At 38.8% G+C, this 13,869-nt stretch overlaps 1 protein-coding gene across 1 annotated transcript in view; it reads left to right on the top strand.

The window, feature by feature from the left end:
• Positions 1-1,396, top strand: part of SLC9C2 (solute carrier family 9 member C2 (putative)) — a 107,851-nt gene extending 106,455 nt beyond the window's left edge. The window contains 1 exon segment of the mRNA XM_017866919.1: positions 770-1,396. The gene's annotated coding sequence lies outside the window, so the exon portion shown is untranslated.
• The last annotated feature ends 12,473 nt before the right edge of the window (positions 1,397-13,869 follow it).

Here is a 13,869-nt window from a genome sequence, read left to right as displayed (position 1 = left end):
CCACTTCATCCCCAGCCCAAAGACCCTTCTAATAGCAGTGTTGGTCCTGCCACTGTTATTTATGATAATCAAGGTGGTTTGCAGTGTATTTGTTGGGGAAACAAAAGTTGCATTGACCTAATTTATGGTCAATAGTTCCTTTAAACCAGGTAACCTGGTTCTTTTTAGGCATCCCTCGCAGGGCCTTCCTCTCCTCTCTCTTAAAGGGACCCTATTTCTTTTTTTTTTTTTTTATTATACTTTAAGTTCTAGGGTACATGTGCATAACGTGCAGGTTTGTTACATATGTATACTTATGCCATGTTGGTGTGCTGCACCCATCAACTCGTCAGCAAGGGACCCTATTTCACAAAGGGGAATTAAGAGTCAAATAATTGAGTTCCTCATTTGTTACTATCTTGCCCAGCCCCATTACTTAAAAGATTCCCATTCCGATTTACAAGAAAAGTTTCCAGTAGCCCTGCTAATCAGTCATAAAGTTAATTGGAATTCAACTTCTGTAACATTTCTCTTCTTCTTAAACACACCTTTGATAGACTACTCTCATTGAATTAATATAGTATCTCTTCACAAGATGACAGCATAGAGATGCACATGTAATTAATTATATGCATCACTCAAAATTCTTCACATGAAGATCTTTTAGGAGGAATGTTTCAGATAATAAAATAGAAATGCTTACATAAGCTTTCTGGTTCCATTTAACAGTTAAGAAGTTTTTCCTGAAATATTTATAGGCTAATATTTAACTTTTGACTTTCTTTTATAGTTGAAAACTGGATACCATTTTAGAAAAGGGTATTAATGATACAAATATGATGTGTGGAGTCAGGTTAAAGACAAGCTACTTTCCTCACTCAAATGCTAAAGGATTATCTCCAAGGAGTTTACTTAGAAGCTACTGAAACAGGTTACTGCTGCATTTATTTTATAAGCAATGGATGGACTGCTGTAAAAATTCTTAATTTTAAGTGGTTGTGTTGTATTATATTTGAAATGTTAAGAAATTCTTCGGGATAATATAAAATACACTGAAACATATGTCTTATCAAATGAAACCCTGTTCCCAGCTAAGAGCAAATTTTAACATAGTGCATTATAAAAAGTATTGTATAACTGATATGTTACTATCTAAAGCATAGAATCTGTAATTTTCATTTGTGAAATTGTTATAATTAGTGCCTCCCTAATATTTTCTAGAGTGTAGCTATTCTCCCCTTCCCAATTTGATAAATATTGAAAAACTGAATTATATTCCACAATCTTAGTAACTTTCAGTAAGTAACTTTTGCTTTCAGTAAAATTTAGGAGAAATTAATATTCTCATATTGCATAGTACTGTTTGATGTCACCTTTCATTTTATTTTTAAAAATCAAATAAAGTTGAGTTTTATGGTTGTCTGTTTATTATTAGAACCCATTATTCCTTTTCATCTCCACAAGACTGAAAGGAATACATAATACTTTAGAAGAAAACCATAATAGTGGTGTTATAGGAAGGGAGTCAGATCCAGACCCCAAGAGAGGGTTCTTGGATCTCATGCAAGAAAGAATTCAGGGCGAGTCCACAGTGCAAAGTGAAAACAAGTTTATTAAGAAAGTAAAGGAATAAAAGAATGGCTACTCCATAGAGCAGCCCCGGAGGCTGCTGGTTGCCTATTTTTATGGTTATTTCTTGATGATATGCTAAACAAGGAGTGGGTTATTCATGCCACTCCTTTAGACCATAGACTGTAACCTCTTGATGTTGCCATGGCATTTGTAAACTATCATGGTGCTGGTGGGAATGCAGCAGTGAGGACAATCAGAGGTCACTCTTGTCGCCATTTTGGTTTTGGTGGGTTTTGGCTGGCTCCTTTACTGCAACCTGTTTTTATCAGCAAGGTCTTTATGACCTGTATTTTGTGCTGACCTCATATCTCATCCTCTGACTTAGATTGCTTTATCCGTCTGGGAATGCAGCCCAGTAACTTTCAGTCTCATTTTACCCAGCTCTTATTTAAGATGGAGTTGCTCTGGTTCACATGTCTCTGACATTTCCCCCTCCCTTTTATAAAAGGAGAGGGAAACCTTAATCCTGAGGGTTGCAGAGGGATGAAGATCCATCTTCTGTAGCTTTTTCAGGTTGAATGGGGTGATGCTATTCTTGCCTAACTATGAGGGTCTCTTGCATTCAGGGTAGAGAGGAGTTTAGTAAGAAAGCATCAGTATGGTAAGGTCCATTCACAATTCTTGAATTTTGACAAAAGGTGATATCTGGAAGATTAATAAGTGTTTAATTTAAGAAAACATTTAGGGCCGGGCATGGTGGCTCATGCCTGTAATCCCAACACTTTGGCCAAGGTGGGTGGATCATGAGGTCAGGAGTTTGAGACTAGCCTGGTCAACATGGTGAAACTCCATCTCTACTAATAAAACAAAAATTAGTCAGGCATGGTGGCGTGCTCCTGTAGTCCCAGCTACTCAGGAGGTAGAGGCAGGAGAATCACTTGAACCTGGGAGGTAGGGGTTGCAGTGGGCTGAGATCGCACCTGGGTGACAAAGCGAGACTCCATTTCAAAAAAAAGAAAAAAAAGAGAAAGAAACATTTAGTAGGCTTGTTCTGTTTTCCTACACAAAGAGTATAACAGCAATATATTCCACAAGAGTAAGGCAAAATAAGTAAAGTTATATTCTAAGTAAACTAAATTAGAAGGCTTTTCACGAACTAGGCAACTTTTAGAGCTAAGCTGGTATGGGGTTAGTTGGTTGTAATGTGCCCAGAATTAGAATACTGATCCAGATTTTTACATTACCCATCCTCCTGTTTTTTTCTGAGCAACAGTCAGAGATTACTGCTTGGTTCACAGGAGTAAGCAGGGTTAGCCTAAATTGCAGAAACAGAAACAACTAATGAGACTAGAATTTAATAGCAAGTGTCCCATAGTTCTTGAAACATAGTATTTCTCTCTCCAGTTATCCATTTTTACTAAAGACAAATCATGGTGAGACTGATTTACTTTATTATACTTGGCCTGATTATTTGTATAAAGTGCAGCAAGAATAATTATTTTTCACATAGGTTTTAAATTGGCTTTGATAGAACTCTGTTTTATAAGGAATCTCAGATAAGACTTTTTAAAAGCTGAGTCCAGCCATGGGTTTGTACCCTCTAATACCTATGAGTTGGGTAAGTTTCTTTCCTCTTGCAGTCCTAAGATAACTTACTTCTACTTCTACTGGACTTGATAGAAAGTGACATTCTTTACTTACCACAAGTCAGAAACCCTGTACAGGGACTGTGTAGGCAAGGTATGAGGCCAGTTCCCCAAAGGGCTTTTACTGGCTCTACAAGTTAATTTTAATTCCTTAAAGGAAAACACACCATTCCAATGAAAGCCTTGGTAAAATAATCAATTTCTCCAATTGTGCCCTTTTACAAAAGAAAACAGATTCTTATTGTACTTATGCAAATAACTATATTGCCATAAGTTTGGAATACTCACAACTAGTTTCCAAATTCTGGAGAAATCAGGTAGAGAGAAACAAATACACTCCAAATTTTGTTCACAGTAGTATATTTTACTCAATTGCTAAAAGCTATAAATAGAAAAGCTCAAAAGAAAAGTTTCCTTGACTCTGAAAACAAAACAGAAAAGCAGCATTTTAAGCAAAGTTAAAAGGATTACTTCAGTCTTCCATTGGTTCAGTTAACTTAGTTAAGACCTGTTCTATTTTATATTCATGAACATTCCAGCTCTTCATGAGAGTTCTAAAAGTTGTTTTCTCTATTCTAATGTTACCATCTCCAAAGTTATCAGAAAAACCTGCATTTAAGAACACCTGTTAGAGTTCTATAATTGATTATAAACCACCTTCTGAAGAGGATTAAAACAAGGTAACAATTGTCTGTGGCTTACAAAATGTTTTAGGGCAGCCACAGTCAAAGAAACAATTGACAAGGAAATTTGTTACCTCTGTGGCATACAGTGATTTTATGTAACAATTGTAATTGTTACTGATAATGTACACTAAGTCATATCAGAATTATAGGAGTTTCCTATAATTTTGGAATATATACCAATAACACATTTATGAAAATACAGCCCAAAGAAAACCAAACACCATTTTATATTTGACAATACTTCCTGTATGACTTTTGTACCAAATAAACCAAATGTCACTGTTGCATTAGTGCATTATTTATGTCAAACCCAATTCTTAATAAAACCTTATAAATAAATCCATCCAATCTTAGTTTGACCATAAGGTAAGATTCTCATAAGCCTTTTATAACCCTTTACAAGTTTTGTTAAAGAGCAGATCATAAGCAGGGTTTTGCTGTAAGAAAAGCCTGTTGTGCTTTTATTCCAATGTTTAATGTATAGAAAACTGAATAATATCCCTTTAATTCAGCCAATGTCCACACACAGACTCTTTTATAATTATTTTTTACAAACCTTCCACAACTGTTTAAACCTTTAGCTTTATTCTGTCTAACTTAAAACAATTCTTTAACCCTTTAGGCAAAAAAAAAGATCTACATTCTCATGCCTTTTGTCATCTTTTACCAAAATACATTTTACTTTCCTTGCACACCTTACAGGTAAAAGTGTTTCTTCAATAGTCTCAATTACATGTTTCAATGTTAACTTTTGGTGACCTTTACTTTTGGTGAAAGCCCTGGTTAGTAAGCAATCTGAATTATGTGCTAGGTGTGGAGCCTAGCCTAGGACATACCAGGCAGAAGTGCAGATAAGGGCTGACTGTCCAGCATAGCTAGGGGTGTGGCTAACTCCACATGTTCCCATGCCTTATCTAGCAGTAAAGCAGGCAAGTTGTACAGTAGGAGTCATAGTGGCATTTTATGAAGCATTTAGGAGGCCTAACAACCTTTGAATTGTACAACGTTTCTTGCATAAATTCCCTTTCACAAATCCTTTCACAATTTACACAGACTATCTAAGACATTCTTGGACTTTCTGATTTGCCCTAAATATTCTTCCTTTTAAACAACCAGTCATTTAACTTTAGGGCAAGAATTTATCATACAAGATCCTTTTTTATATAAAATCTCTTTTTTAATAATCTTCTTTGTATAGGTAGGGGACATGGCTAATTTCACATGTCCCCAAGCCATATCTAGAATCTAAAGGCTTTAAGGTAGGTAAATTGAACAATTTTAAAAGTCAAAGAAGCAGTTTATGACCTTAAAGCTTTTAGCAAACTTAATATCTGATCTGCATGATTTAGACTAAATGTTTTATCAATCATTTCAAAGCTATTTTATTTCCCCAAAATTACTAAAGTTACATGAACTAAAAGGCATTACAGTTTTATTTTGCTTTCAAAATATTTAAGTGTTTATTTNTGTTACTGATAATGTACACTAAGTCATATCAGAATTATAGGAGTTTCCTATAATTTTGGAATATATACCAATAACACATTTATGAAAATACAGCCCAAAGAAAACCAAACACCATTTTATATTTGACAATACTTCCTGTATGACTTTTGTACCAAATAAACCAAATGTCACTGTTGCATTAGTGCATTATTTATGTCAAACCCAATTCTTAATAAAACCTTATAAATAAATCCATCCAATCTTAGTTTGACCATAAGGTAAGATTCTCATAAGCCTTTTATAACCCTTTACAAGTTTTTGTTAAAGAGCAGATCATAAGCAGGGTTTTGCTGTAAGAAAAGCCTGTTGTGCTTTTATTCCAATGTTTAATGTATAGAAAAACTGAATAATATCCCTTTAATTCAGCCAATGTCCACACACAGACTCTTTTATAATTATTTTTTACAAACCTTCCACAACTGTTTAAACCTTTAGCTTTATTCTGTCTAACTTAAAACAATTCTTTAACCCTTTAGGCAAAAAAAAAGATCTACATTCTCATGCCTTTTTGTCATCTTTTACCAAAAATACATTTTACTTTCCTTGCACACCTTACAGGTAAAAGTGTTTCTTCAATAGTCTCAATTACATGTTTCAATGTTAACTTTTGGTGACCTTTACTTTTGGTGAAAGCCCTGGTTAGTAAGCAATCTGAATTATGTGCTAGGTGTGGAGCCTAGCCTAGGACATACCAGGCAGAAGTGCAGATAAGGGCTGACTGTCCAGCATAGCTAGGGGTGTGGCTAACTCCACATGTTCCCATGCCTTATCTAGCAGTAAAGCAGGCAAGTTGTACAGTAGGAGTCATAGTGGCATTTTATGAAGCATTTAGGAGGCCTAACAACCTTTGAATTGTACAACGTTTCTTGCATAAATTCCCTTTCACAAATCCTTTCACAATTTACACAGACTATCTAAGACATTCTTGGACTTTCTGATTTGCCCTAAATATTCTTCCTTTTAAACAACCAGTCATTTAACTTTAGGGCAAGAATTTATCATACAAGATCCTTTTTTATATAAAATCTCTTTTTTAATAATCTTCTTTGTATAGGTAGGGGACATGGCTAATTTCACATGTCCCCAAGCCATATCTAGAATCTAAAGGCTTTAAGGTAGGTAAATTGAACAATTTTTAAAAGTCAAAGAAGCAGTTTATGACCTTAAAGCTTTTAGCAAACTTAATATCTGATCTGCATGATTTAGACTAAATGTTTTTATCAATCATTTCAAAGCTATTTTTATTTCCCCAAAATTACTAAAGTTACATGAACTAAAAGGCATTACAGTTTTTATTTTGCTTTCAAAATATTTAAGTGTTTATTTATGTTTAAGCCAATTAGAGTTCTTTTATATAAACATTACACACAACACATATATAGCTACACAGAAAGACAGAAGAAGATTACTACAGTAGTTGTAAAATTTTTCATTTGCCAAGTTTTAAGTTTCTTAATTGGATTACTGGTTTTAGGGTGGAGCCCTTGGAAGAACAGGGCCAGGAAAGTGGTCTCTGGTGCCTCTTTTCCCAAGGAGTCCAGGCTGTTAGAGCTTGAATATCTGCTTTTAATTAAACTGATTTTAACCATAGCACTCAAAAGTCCTTTTAGAATTTCTTATGCCAAACAGCCAATAATTCTAGCTTTTGAACTTTACCAAAGGTAACCTCCCAGGTGGTTAGAGAAAGGAAAATTTAAGACAGTCTCTGGAGGAGAACAGAATAGACAAGGTCGTGCAGATATTAAACCAGAAACAACTTACTTCCTAGGTGGGGAAATGGACCTGGATCGCCACTGTGAAAGTGCAAAAACCTTTGTTACTGAGCTACAGCACAGGGCAGTCTCCGTTTCCTTTCCCAGAAGGAGTTTAGAATAGTTAATTTTGAGCTTGCAAAGGCTTTTAACTATTTAATATGAGTTTTAAAGCTAACTATGACATGAACCCTAAAATTCCTGTTCCCTGAAGGCGGAGACCGAAAGAAAGTACCGCCACATGGTTAAAAGGTCAAGCTCCCAAGGACATAAAACAAGGTGGAGACTTTATCCAGTTTTTTTGTTTGTTTGTTTTAGGGACCTGCAGCCAAGTTTGCTACTGACCAGCCTGCTGGGTCTTCTTGAAAAGCAGGCTTACAGGTGTTCTAAGTCCATGTTTTATCCTGAAGTACCCCTCGACACAGAAAAGCAAATTTATACTACAAAATACGTCAGCTTAAGACTAGCCTTAGAATTCTTTTTCACATTAATCGAAACTTTACAGAGGAGATAAACACTGTGTTTGTTTCATTTGTTTTTTATCATTCATTTAACCGTTTGCACACAGAGAGAGAAGCCAGAAATCTAACTGGCAAGAAATTCTTAACCTTTTGCTGGCATGCCAGGCTTCTGGCTTCCCTTTCCCTGAGTAGCCCTAGTGATCTGGCTTGTGGCACCATTGCCCTAGGGACCAAGCCGCATCATAAAGGAAAATTATTTTTTTCATTCTGACCAGAGCAAAATACATGTGATAAAACATAGACATTAGCCACTCTGCTTAGCACCCAATATCAAACTGGCAAGGCTTAAATTTGCCCCCAAATGGGCCCTGTCATCTTTAATCCAACCTCTGACTTGGAGTTTCAACATGTGGTCTCTGGGCAAGATGGTTGCCCTGAATAAAAGATAGGAAGGGAAAAGTAGAGCCGGGAGTGGTGGCTCACACCTGTAATCCTAGCACTTTGGGAGGCCGAGGCAGATGGATCACCTGAGGTCAAGAGTTTGAGACCAGCTTGGTCAACATGGCAAAAACCCATCCCTACTAAATATACAAAAATTAGCTAGGCATGGTGTTGCGTGCCTGTAATCCCAGCTACTAGGGAGGCTGAGGAGGGAGAACCGCTTGAACCCAGGGTGTGGAAATCATACCACTTCACTCCAGTCTGAGTGAAAAGTTGAATACTTCCATCTCAAAAAAAAAAAAAAAAAAAAAAAAAAAGAGGTAGAGAAGGAAGGTATTGCCTGTGGCAGGGTGGGGAAGGTGAAGGCTTAGGGAAGCCGGGGAAACCCACTTATTCCATCTGACAATGAAAAAGTTCAGGCGGCCACTTGTTGGTAGCAAAGGAGTCTTTTCCAGCAGTCCCATTAGCTCTCAAGTTTCCCCTTTTAGCAGGGGAAAAGTTCCCCATGTCCCAGGATCCTGTACATGCCTAATTCTGTCACCCATGGCTGTCAGCAAAGAGTACAAGGCAGATTAATCCAAAGAGAATAGCAGTTAACATCCCATAGTGCCAAACCTGTTCTTACGGACTTTACTGAGAGGGGCCTCTAACCAACCCCCTAAATCTTAGAAGGGACTCTAACCCTCCTAAGTTGGGCCTGTAACCCAAGGTCAGTCAAGCGTCCTTGCCTTTTATTAAGAGGGGCCTTGAACCCACTCAGTCTTTGGAGAGACTCTTAATTCCCCTAAGGTGGACCTCTAACCCTATTCCATTCTTTACCTGGGTACCCCACCACTTACCCCAAGTCATCCAATCATTGCTGCAGTCTATTTTCCTTGGGTTTTGGGGGGTCTCCTCAGTATCGTCCCTTTTGTGGTTCATGAGAAAGATGTTACTGGACCCTACCACTTACCCAAAGTTCGCCTTTGGGTCGGGGGTTTCTGCAGTACAGTCACTTCCCTTGTTGCCAGAAAGATGTTACAGGACCCCACTACTTATGCAAAGGTAGCCGTTGGTCAGGGTTTCTGCATGATAGTCCCTTTGTGGTCGCCAGAAATATGTTACAGGAAAGGGGTGCAGATCCAGATCCCAAGAGAGAGTTCTTGGATCTTGTGCAAGAAAGAATTCAGGGCGAGTTCAGAGTGCAAAGTGAAAGCAAGTTATTAAGAAAGTAAAGGAATAAAAGAATGGTTACTCCGTAGACGGTTGCCCATTTTTATGGTTATTTCTTGATGATACACTAAACAAGGGGTGGATCCCCTTTTTAGACCATATAGGGTGACTTCCTGACTTTGCCATGGCATTTGTAAACTGTCACGGCACTGGTGGGAGTGTAGCAGTGAGAATGACCAGAGGTCACTCTTGTCATTTTGCTTTTGGTGGGTTTTGGCTGGCCTACTGCAACCTGTTTCCTCAGCAAGGTCTTTATGGACCTGTATTTTGTGCTGACCTATCTTATCCTGTGACTCAGGATGCGTTAACTGTCGGGGAATGCAGCCCAGTAGGTTTCAGCCTCATTTTACCCAGCTCTTATTTAAGATGGAGTTGCTCTGGTTCACACACCTCTGACAGAGGTAAGAATAGAAGGGAATACAAGAGATGAAGTCAAGTTCAAACCATTAAGAAATTTCTGGAGACCTAGCTTAATAAGGCAGTATTTCTCAGCGTGGTCCTTGGAGCATCTGTGTGTTAACAAATATGAGGTGTTTCTGAACATTACGGAAACCTGACCACAATGGCATCACCACATAGGGGTCCATCTTTCCAGTTTAACTGGATGTCTGGAAATAGGCAGACAGGAGTGGTGCAGCTGCTTGAGGATGTTTTTATGGACCCAGGGTTCCTGTAGCCTACTTCTCCTTTATCCTTGGCTTGTGATATTTATCCTCACGGTGGCAAAACACCTGTTAACACCAGGCCTCCCAACCGTTTTCCAGGAGCTTTCTCCTAATGAGGCTTTGCCTTTTCAGTTAGGAAGGGACTTGACCCTAGGCCAGAACTGTCACACGGCCACACCTATTTCAAAATTCACCTTGAGATGAACTGGCACCTCACCTTCTTACCCTAATGAAATCTTGGTCTTCTTAGTAAGGCTTAAGAGGGAAATGGATATTGGTTGAACAACAGCAGTGTTTGTTGTATTCTGTGTCACAGTCACCTGGGTTGTCAAAAGTGAATTCGTGAGCTGGGTGTGGTGGTATGTGCCTATAATTCCAGTTACTCAGGAGGCTGAGGCAGAAGAATCTCTTAAGTTCAAGAGTTGGAGACTTGCCTGGGCAACATAGTGAGACCCTGTGTCTAAAATATTGTTTTAAAGTTAAAGAAAATCGATTTATAGCCACTCATGGAATCAATCCCTGGGGGTAGGCCTCTGGGCCCTGCATTTTAATGTGGTCCTCAGGTGGTTTACTGCAGATTGAAGCCTGAGTTCCACAAGTATAGGTGATATAGGAGTAGAATAAAACATATGTTTGTTTGTTTAGGAGGCAGTACCTCACCATATATTTGAGATAACTAGAGGATAATACTTCATCGCATGTGTATGTTACGATACTGTGGGCTGCAAGTACCAGAAAACCCAACTCAGACTTAAATACTAAAGAAATTTAAAATTTTATGCAATGCAAGTTAAGAGGTAGGACATGTTTGTGGTTGGTAGACTCAGTGAAGGTCATCAAATACGAGTTTTTCTTTCTCTCCACTCTGCTGTTCACCTTTTTAGCCTCATTCTATGGCTGATTCACTACTCCTAGGTGGTAAGACAGCTACCAGCAGCAATTAGTGCTTCATGTTTTCTTGTGTATATCCAGCGGGAGACAAACAAGTGCTTACAATTGCTCTCCAGAGTGGGAAAGAATTCCAGAAACCTCCAACAGTCCTCTGTTTGTGTCTCATCAGCAAGAAGTGAATTACATGGCCATTTCTGAATGACAAGAGGGTAGCAATGGCCTTTTAAGCAGTTAAATGCTATGCCCATTCAGCTAGAATCAATGTTGTCAGCATTTCCTCCATTTGCATTGTTTCAAAGAGGAAGGGTCCAATGGATGTGAGGGAGTAAATCCCTATGCCAGTTCACTGCACCCAGTAATTGGCATCCTGACTTGGCCATTTAGGCACAGCCAGTCTGGCTTCTAATCCCTTTGCTGAGCTTCTCACTGCAGATCCCTATCTTTTGGTTGGAGGTTGGGGGTAAGATCAGACGTTTGATGAGACGACAACAAAGGAATCACAAGTCTATCACTTTGGTCACCTTAGAAGACTGTACACTTTAGAAGACTAGCCAAAGCATTTCCCAACTCTTTGGTCACATAGACTGCCTCTCAAGTTGTATTTCTTTCATAGCTGCAGTAGTCATACATTAATTCACTTCCTAGAAATAAATCATTGAATGCATAACGAAAATTTTTCTATGAAAATTGAGGGCAGCAATTCTCATAAGGGGACTCTACTTTCCCCACCTAATAGTGTTACAGTCACATAACAGTGCTTCAGACAAATGATGGACCACATATATGACAGTGGTCTCATAAGCCTTTAACGGAGCATTTATAGAAACCTAATATATTGCACTTGATGTTGGCACTACAGATCAAGTAGGGAAATGACTGATATTCAGTAATGATGCTGGGACATTTGGTTTTCAATATGATAAAATATATAGAAAATAAAAATATATACCATCTAGGTTTGTATAAGTATGCTCTATGTAATGTTCACAAAACAAAGAAATTGGCTAGTGGTGCTTTTCTTAGAACATATCCCTGTCGTTAAGCAATGCATGACTGTATTTAAAAATGTACTTAAGGATCACTTCTACCTTGGAAATGCATATTCATTAGGTAACATTTTATGTCTGGAAAAGAATACTTGCACAAGGTCTCATGGCTTCATGGCTGCTTAGTGACAGAACCAGAATTCAATTTGAGGGTACATGACCCGTTTTCTTTGAGCTCTCTTTCAGCATTTTTATACTGACATCATCTATACAGGTAGAATAGTATATATAGCCAAACACACACCAAGGCTGAGTAAGAGGTAACAGGGGTAATAGATAGGTTTGAGGTTGGAGAAAACATTGACGAATTCCATTTAGAATTTGCAAATTAAACAGCAAATTCCATCCATCTGTAAACAAGATTCAAATCTGAGTAACTAATGTTGGAGATTTAAACTTTGAACTATCACCATAAAAAAAGGTGAAGCCAGACTCTCCATGAGAGAGACAAGAACAAAAGGCGGCAAATATCAAAGTGAAGAGAGCAGTGAGCACCCTGATAGCTAGGCAAACAACAGGAGCTGGGGATAGTCAGATTTGCTGTAAGAGGACAGAGAGCATTTAATTACTTAAGAGACTGGGCCTATGTTGCCCAGGTTAGATGTGAGCTCCTGTGCTCCAGCAATCTTCCTGCTCTCAGCCTCCCAAGTAGCTGGAACTACAGGTGCATGACACCATGCTCAGCAGTATTAGCTCAGGGTAAAATATATTGAATTGCAGAGGAACGAGAGCAGGAAACTAGCTAGCCCTCTTGTCTCTTTCAAACCAGCATTCCCCAGAATTGGAATTTCCACCTACATTCTTGACTTCTTAGTGTTGACTCAAATTTTACATGTGGAGAAATCAAGGAAACTAAAGGCTTAATGACTTGTCTAGCACATGGCATTAGGGCTCATTTTACATTATTCTACTCAATAAAAATAGAGGTTTCGACCAGGCGCACTGGCTCATGCCTGTAATCCCAGCACTTTGGGAGGCCGAGGAGGTGGTTCACGAGGTCAGGAGTTTGAGAGCAGCCTGGCCAATATGGTGAAACCCTGTCTCTACTAAAAACACAAAAATTAGCTGGGCATGGTGGTGCGCGCCTGTGGTCCCAGCTGCTCAAAAGGCCGAGGCAGAATTACTTGAACCTGGGAGGCAGAGGTTGCAGCAAGCTGAGATTGCATCACTGCACTCCAGTCTGGACAGGGTGAGGCTCTGTCTCAAAAAAAAAAAAAAAAAAAGAGGTTTCATGCAAAGGACCATACCAGGTGCTATGGACTGAATGTGTCTCGCCAACATTCTTACGTTAAAGCCTAATCCCCAGTGTGATGGTATTTGAATGTAGGGCCTTTGGGAGGTAATTATTAGGTCATGAGGGTGGAACTTCACGAATGTAATTAGTGACCTTATGAGACGTTGAGCGACGATCCCGCTCTAGGTCATGTGAGGATACAACAAGAAGGCAGCTAACTACAAACCAGGAAGCAGGTCCTCGCCAGACAGGATTTAGCAGTGCTTTGATCTTGGACTTCCAGTCTCCAGAACTGTGAGAAATGTTTGTTGTTTGACCTACCCAGTCTATAGTATTTTTGCTATAGCAGCCCAAGCAGACTAAGACATCGTAAACGGGACACCCTTTTCTAAACCTAGCACTTACTAGTAGAGTATGATCAAAGTCTGAGAGAGTATTAGTTCAGAGCAGCAAAAAGCACAGATGTACCATTGTCTTTGAGGTTCACATTCCTATACCCAGCAATGCCATTAAAGCATTAGGTTAGGAGAGCTCTTTATACCAGGGATCATAACATCATGGGACTCTAGGATCCAAGCAAGTACCATGAAGGAGCAAAATGGACCAAGACATGTTGTGACATCACACGTTCTTCAGCTGTTCCTCCATTTTCATTATATAAGATCTTATGTATCTGTCTTTGGAAGGAATTACTTATGCCAATCCTAGGAAGGACGCCTCTGCCCTTCAGGACATAAGTCTAAGCTGATACTTCAAAATGTGACAACAGAATTCTCTGA

The sequence above is a fragment of the Rhinopithecus bieti genome, unplaced genomic scaffold (assembly GCF_001698545.2).
Source record: "Rhinopithecus bieti isolate Rb0 unplaced genomic scaffold, ASM169854v2 scaffold_1853, whole genome shotgun sequence".
Classification (NCBI taxonomy): Eukaryota; Metazoa; Chordata; class Mammalia; order Primates; family Cercopithecidae; genus Rhinopithecus; species Rhinopithecus bieti.
The sequence above is the reverse complement of the archived record's forward strand: the minus strand, read 5'-3'. Positions and strand labels throughout refer to the sequence as shown.